The 6,716-nt window shown below is 43.8% G+C and overlaps 1 protein-coding gene across 5 annotated transcripts in view; it reads right to left on the bottom strand.

Moving 5' to 3' along the window:
* The window catches only part of cep170aa (centrosomal protein 170Aa), a 132,234-nt gene extending 126,898 nt beyond the window's left edge, over positions 1–5,336 (bottom strand). For all 5 annotated transcript variants that reach the window (XM_084322123.1, XM_084322126.1, XM_084322124.1 and 2 more), the window contains exon 1: positions 5,252–5,336. The gene's annotated coding sequence lies outside the window, so the exon portion shown is untranslated. The remainder of the gene's footprint in view (positions 1–5,251) is intronic.
* Positions 5,337–6,716: the final 1,380 nt, after the last annotated feature.

Genomic DNA, 6,716 nt, shown 5'->3' on the forward strand with positions numbered 1-6,716 from the left:
CAAATAAAAGCTAATATGTTAATGTATAGGCTACTGTTAACGTTACTACCTATGCTTCTCTAAAAACCTGGGAAATGGACACCAGGGAAAACAAGGCCACACCCCAATACAGATGGGAAGACCGTTGTGCATCATTTGACACTGTTGTGAACGGTTTGCTATTTAAAAGAAGAAAAAAGAGTAATGGTGGAAGAAATACGAGAAAATAGACAGACACGCCTATGATGTTCATAGTCATATTAATCCTGTGCAAAAACACAGCAGTAGGGTGAGTGCCATAGGACAACAATCTCTCTCTCTCTCATTGCCTCCATCCATGTCTCTCTCTCTCTCTCTCTCTCTCTCTCTCTCTCTCTCTCTCTCTCTCTCTCTCTCTCTCTCTCTCTCTCTCTCTCTCTCTCAGCCCTTTTCTGCCGGCTGTGTTTCTCTCACTCCCTCTCTCTTTCGTCGTCTCTCCGCATTTGATTTGCACACAAACAAGACCTTTCACCACCAGGCAAAGCCAGCTAACTGAGTCTCATAACCCATATAATGTTTCTGCTCTGGCAGATCACAGAGGTGAGATGCACTCCTATTTTTAGCCACATACTGTACACACTTCGTAGGCTACAACAGCACTATCGACCATACGCACAGAATAGAATAGAATAGAACAGAATAGAGCATTTACAGATTACACATAATTTGATATAAGCTATTCCTTGTGCAAGTAGAGTGCACACTTGTAGTAGTAACCTAGCTAGGAATGGGTGTTAGACTATACTAGAATAGAACAGAACAGAATAGAATAATGCAGAGTACAATAGAATAGAATAGATTAATATGACTATTCATTGCACAATTACACTAGAATGAACGCTTCTAGTGAGCTAGTTTGGGTTCTAGACTATAGACTAGAACAGAACAGAACAGAACAGAACAGAACAGAAAGTGTTGTCTCTCTTCCTACAGGCAGGGTATTTTTCTACACATAGAATAACACTTCCCCTGACGGCTGCAGTGAAGTGAACTCACTTCCTAAGTGTCCTACTGCACACAATGACCACAGGCAGACAGACTGGCTGGACATCACAAAGTCCTGCCCCCTGACTGGCATAATGTGGAAAAGAAAATAGACTATTATTATTGAAGGAACCCTGACTATATATAAACCCTGGTTGGTTGGCGGGCCAGGGTCACATTTGTGATGTGCAAGCTTTGATTCTCTGCCCGAACCCGATTGGGCCCAGACCGACCCGTTCCGTTCGGGGCTGTGATTTCTCTAAACTCCCCCCCCATGCTTGAATCGGGTCAGGTTTGTATAAAATGTAATTCAAACCATGGGCGGCTAAGTGGCGCAGTGGGCAAGGCGCTCGCCACTAGTGCAGGAGATGCTGGGTTCGAGCCCAGCTCTCGGCATTGCTACCAGCTTGGCTGGTCGTTCATACTAACACAATTGGCAGTGTTAGGGGTGGGAAAGCTGGTGGGTGGGTCCGGGTCGTTGTAAACAGCGACTCCTACAGTTCGGTCGGGGCGCCTGCTCAGCAAGGAAATGATCTAAGGGGGGTAGTGTGATCCTTCCACACGTTACCCGCTCAGTGAGAGTCCGCGCTGCCAGGTGAAAGAAGCGGTTGATTGGCTACACATGTGTCGGAGGAAGCATATGTGATAGCCTCCACTCTCCTAGACCGACCGTAGGGGGTAGGTGCGCAGCGACCAGGAAGGGAATTGGGAATTGGCATAACGACTAACATTGGGATGGGAGAAAAACGGAGGAAAAAGGAGGGGGGGAAATATCAAAAAAATTCAAATGTAATTCAAACCGCTGACTCATAGCGGACGTGTGCTTGGCCACTGGACCACTCACTATAACAACAGCACCAGAACTGACCTTTTAAAAAAGTATTACCTTTTTAATTTGTTTTAATAGCAAGAATTCTGGGTTTTAATCAGGCTGGGGTCCTAAACTGCTACCGTGGTTGGGGCTCAGACAAAAAGCTCAAAAAAGGCTCAAAAACTCTAAGCCTACTTAACAGAGAGCCATTGAAAGGCATTGGTGACTGAGAAAGAGGAGTTGCAGTGGATGAGGAAGACAGGCAGTCTGGATGAGGAAGACATGCAGTCTGGATGAGGAAGACATGCAGTCTGGATGAGGAAGACATGCAGTCTGGGTGAGGAAGACAGGCAGTCTGGATGAGGAAGACAGGCAGTCTGGATGAGGAAGACATGCAGTCTGGATGAGGAAGTTAGGGTGTATAATTGTGCATATTATGTATCAACCTGGGGAGTCAAGTGAGAGTTCTGCCTGTGGTCTCGCTCTACTACATTGAGTTTCTCAAGGTAACTGGGTTTATACAGTTCCACTTATTCCATTGGTCTGAAATGTGATGGGAGCAGAGTTGAGCATAATGAGATTTGCGTTTTTTTTTTTTATTTGAGAAAATGTTTTAAAAGTCAGTCCTCCAGTCTCAAACGGATGCTACTATGTAGCTGAGAGGACGAAGTTACCAAGTCACAATAGACAGAATACACTATTGGAATTGCATACATTACTCATGATTACCTGACATAATTTTCATGTTTTGGACATAGGTGAACCAAGATGATGGTTAATGTAGGTGCGATAACGAATGGGAATGACAAGGGATATCAAACATCAGAGCTGTTGTGCTCTTGTTATTGGTCGAAGATGGGTATTGTAGTAGTTACCAAGGAAACAAGTAAACGTTGTGATATAAAACACATTTTCTCATAGATGTAGTTAAAACATTAACCTTTATTGGTTGGTTGTATCAGTAAAATAATTGAATAATCAATCCCTCCATCAAACATTATGAACCTACACAGTACGGTGACCATACTATAAATTACTGATAGTTCGATCTTCACTGTGCGGCTACAATGGGGTGGAAAACGACAGTGGAACCTCACTCCCCAGGTCTATATAGAGACATATGATGCTATGCTGCCTGCAGCCAGCTAGGATACTGCTACTCCACTGCTTTGCCTTCCCAGAATGCTGCAGACAACCCGTGACACTGACATAGTTTTTAAAAATGCAGCTGCCTGTAGAGCTGGCAGAGCCACCCAGCCAGCGGTTACTGTTGGAGGGAGGAGAGGGAGGAGAGGAAGGAGGGGGAGGGGGGGGGGAGTAAAGAAACAACTAGAGAGGAGAAGAGAAGAGAAGAGAAGAGAAGAGAAGAGAAGAGAAGAGAAGAGAAGAGAAGAGAAGAGAAGAGAAGAGAAGAGAAGAGAAGAGAAGAGAAGAGAAGAGAAGAGAGGAGAAGAGAGGAGAGGAGAAGAGAAGAGAAGGGAAGAGAATCCAGACTAGAGATTATTATCTGCTTATTCTAGGCACAAACCCAGAAGGTTTGAATTCTTCCAGCTGAGGGAGGAGACATGAACCCAGCAGAAAGCTAGCTGCTGCTGTCCAGGAACACAGCAGTCTCTCACTGTATTTACTGTACATTCAAGATTCAAGAGATCTATTCATCACATACATACACAACGAGACATGTAGTGAAATGAAGGTGGCCATGCCCGCCTTGATTGTGCAAAAAAATACAAATAATAATAGAATAATAAAATAGAATAGATAATAAAATAGACATGATAAAAAGTAGGCTACTATAAGATACAATACAATACAATACTAAGCTTTAAGAATTAAAGGTAGTGAGTCCTATATACATTACAATACTATACAATATAGAGTGTCAATATAATAAACAATATAATTTGTGTGCTGCATCTGTGTTACTTGAACGTTACAGTGCTTATGTGTATTACTGAAGCCCATGAATGTTACTGTGTAGGGTCTAATTATATTACTTATAACTCTGTGTAATGTCGTTTATACCAGTTTACAACTGCAGGCCTAATTTTCTTTCCATTCACCATTGCTGAGATTGGAAATCTCCATTCCAAATGTTCTGGTTTATGCTGTCTGTCTATATTGTATGCATATTGTTCTAAGTAGTCTATAACAACCTACGGATATTTGTTTATTGGATCACATGATTCAGAATCAGATTGCCTAATTGATGATGGGACTCTAGCAGTCTAGACTTCATCCATTACGAGAAGCATGCACATTAGGAAAAGGTCACTATGAACAGAATCTTTGTTCATGACAATTAGACACACTGACGTTAATTATTCTGATGCATTTGAAGCCTGCCCTCTGTCACTTTTCAAAGTTTTAGGTCTTATTATGTGATGATGATGAAGGCAAAAACACAACTCAAACACAAAGAGAGAGCGGATGAATTCCTGATTAATTGAAAATGGGGGACCCTGATGTAAACAAGACGAAAGTCTTTCTCTGGTCTGCATCCCCTTAACAATTGTGTGTATTGAGCTGTGCTGTATTGTACCCATTCTGCAATCTGTTAATAAAGTTTTCAATCAATCAATCAAAGATGTAACGTAGGCCAGATGCTACATCTCTGCCTGACGAAAACAAAGCCCCCGACACACACACACACACACACACACACAGAACAGGGCCAGGGGTCCAGCTCCAGCATCGGGAAAAACGCAGTGGAACCGTGATAGAGGGAAATTATTATGTTCACACACCCTTTTACACATTTTATAAATAAACCCCAGACAGACGATCGAATGGGACCCCAAGGCTACACTGTTGCAAATGAGATAATAAGCACAAAGCATTCTCTATCTGACCGGCTTCATTGATGTGCATCCTCCCTCCTTGGTATAGCCTGAATGTGGACACATAATAGAAAATAAATAACTTCTACTAAAACGTCGGGAGTTCAAAAGAACGGTATTAGCAACCTTGTACCTTTTAGCAGCCATGTGATGTGTTAAAAACAGAGATTCTAAAGAAAAGACGGAGTAGCCTATAGGTTAGTATAGGACTGGTTACCGGTTAGTCGTGATGCTGCCCTGGCTGTGATCAGCTCAGTCGTTGTCTCTTGCGCTCCTCCTGGGGTGCTTATGATCCTTTCTGTCTAAGAATTATTAATTATTATGCAGATAAAAGCCTACACAAAGCTGTGAAAGGTCATTGCAAAAACTGGCGAATCATATCTTAGGTTTATTCTATCAACAACAACATAACCCACAAAGTGAAATCAATAGATGAGGAGGATACGAGAAAAGAGGACCAAAAAGAGGATCAAGTATCCTTGATTGTAAGCTTTAATGTAGAATTATTACTAGCCTATACCGTTAGGTAATTTCCTATACAGTATAGCAGGGGTTGTCCGCTGTGGATCGCTTCAATCAATATGCATTTCTCACTTACCCTTTATTTGTCGTTTTCTCTTGTTATTGGATGTATAATAGTTCCCCTCTCTCGCATGTATCCAATGGTAGAATGTTGGGCCAGCCCTGCCCCAAAAACTGTGTGTGTGTGCGTCGGCCCTTCAGTTGCTCAGCATTGCAATAGCGCTATATTCATGCACATAGCGGAGAATAGACGCTCATCCTCTCCTGCGTCTACACTTCCAGCTCGACCAGAACCCAGGAGGAGGCGGGGCTTCCTGCACTGAGTGACGGCCCACGTCACGTTCCAGGGTCGCTTCATCATCAGTGAGGCTGCGTAGTCTATTGAATAGATATACACCACTGCACGTCCGCGTTGCATGGAGCTCGTGAGATGTAGGGGGGAAGAGCGGCTACTGAATAGTATATAGAGACCACTGCACTTCCGCGTTGCATGGAGCTCGTGAGATGGAGGGGGGAAGAGCGGCTACTGAATATTATATTATAGACCACTGCACTTCCGCGTTACATGGAGCTCGTGAGATGGAGGGGGCCCCGGGGGCGGGGGGGGGGGGGGGGGGGGGGAGAGCGCGTGGGGATACAATTAATGCATGTTGATTAGAGCCTTGAGCTCGTAGTCGTACTTCTACGGAAGCGTATTGCTGCCACACCAGAAAATATATATATATATCCGTATCACGTTATAACATAAAGGTTTCATGTCGTGATAACTTATTTTTTTTTTGTTTTTTTTTTATTGATCTTTTTCCCCCTCCTTTTTCTCCCATCCCAATGTTAGTCGTTATGAATTGAAAATGGGGGACCCTGATGTAAACAAGACGAAAGTCTTTCTCTGGTCTGCATCCCCTTAACAATTGTGTGTATTGAGCTGTACTGTATTGTACCCATTCTGCAATCTGTTAATAAAGTTTTCAATCAATCAAGCAATCAATCAATCAATTTCAATCAATTCAATCAATCAATCAATCATGCCAATTCCCAATCCCCTTCCAGGTCGCTGCACACTTAAATGCCGCGTTCACGTTACGTGGGAAGAAGCGGAAGAACCAGCTTCCGATTGGGGAAAACCATTCACGTCAGCCTCCTAGTGGTAATTCCTACTAGGACATATGGGATTTTTTTATAGACCCCGATATCTCCCACTTCGCGTCACGAATTGTGGAAGTATGGATGTGGGCGTTTCATCGAGTCAATGCGTGAAGGCTTCCTAGTTGTAGCAACGAGATGTCCTCTGGTTCTTCCGCTTTTTCCCACGTAACGTGAACGCGGCATTACCCCCCACAGTCGGTCTGGGAGAGTGGAGGCTATCACGTGCTTCCTCCGACACACGTCTAGCCAATCAACCGCTTCTTTTCACCTGGCAGCGCGGACTCTCACTGAGAGGGTGTAACGTGTGGAAGGATCACACTACCCCCCTTAGATCCTATCCGCGCTGAGCAGGCGCCCCGACCGAACTGTAGGAGTCGCTGTTTACAACGACCCGG

This window comes from Notolepis coatsorum (genome assembly GCF_963971535.1).
Source record: "Notolepis coatsorum genome assembly, chromosome: 9".
NCBI lineage: Eukaryota > Metazoa > Chordata > Actinopteri > Aulopiformes > Paralepididae > Notolepis > Notolepis coatsorum.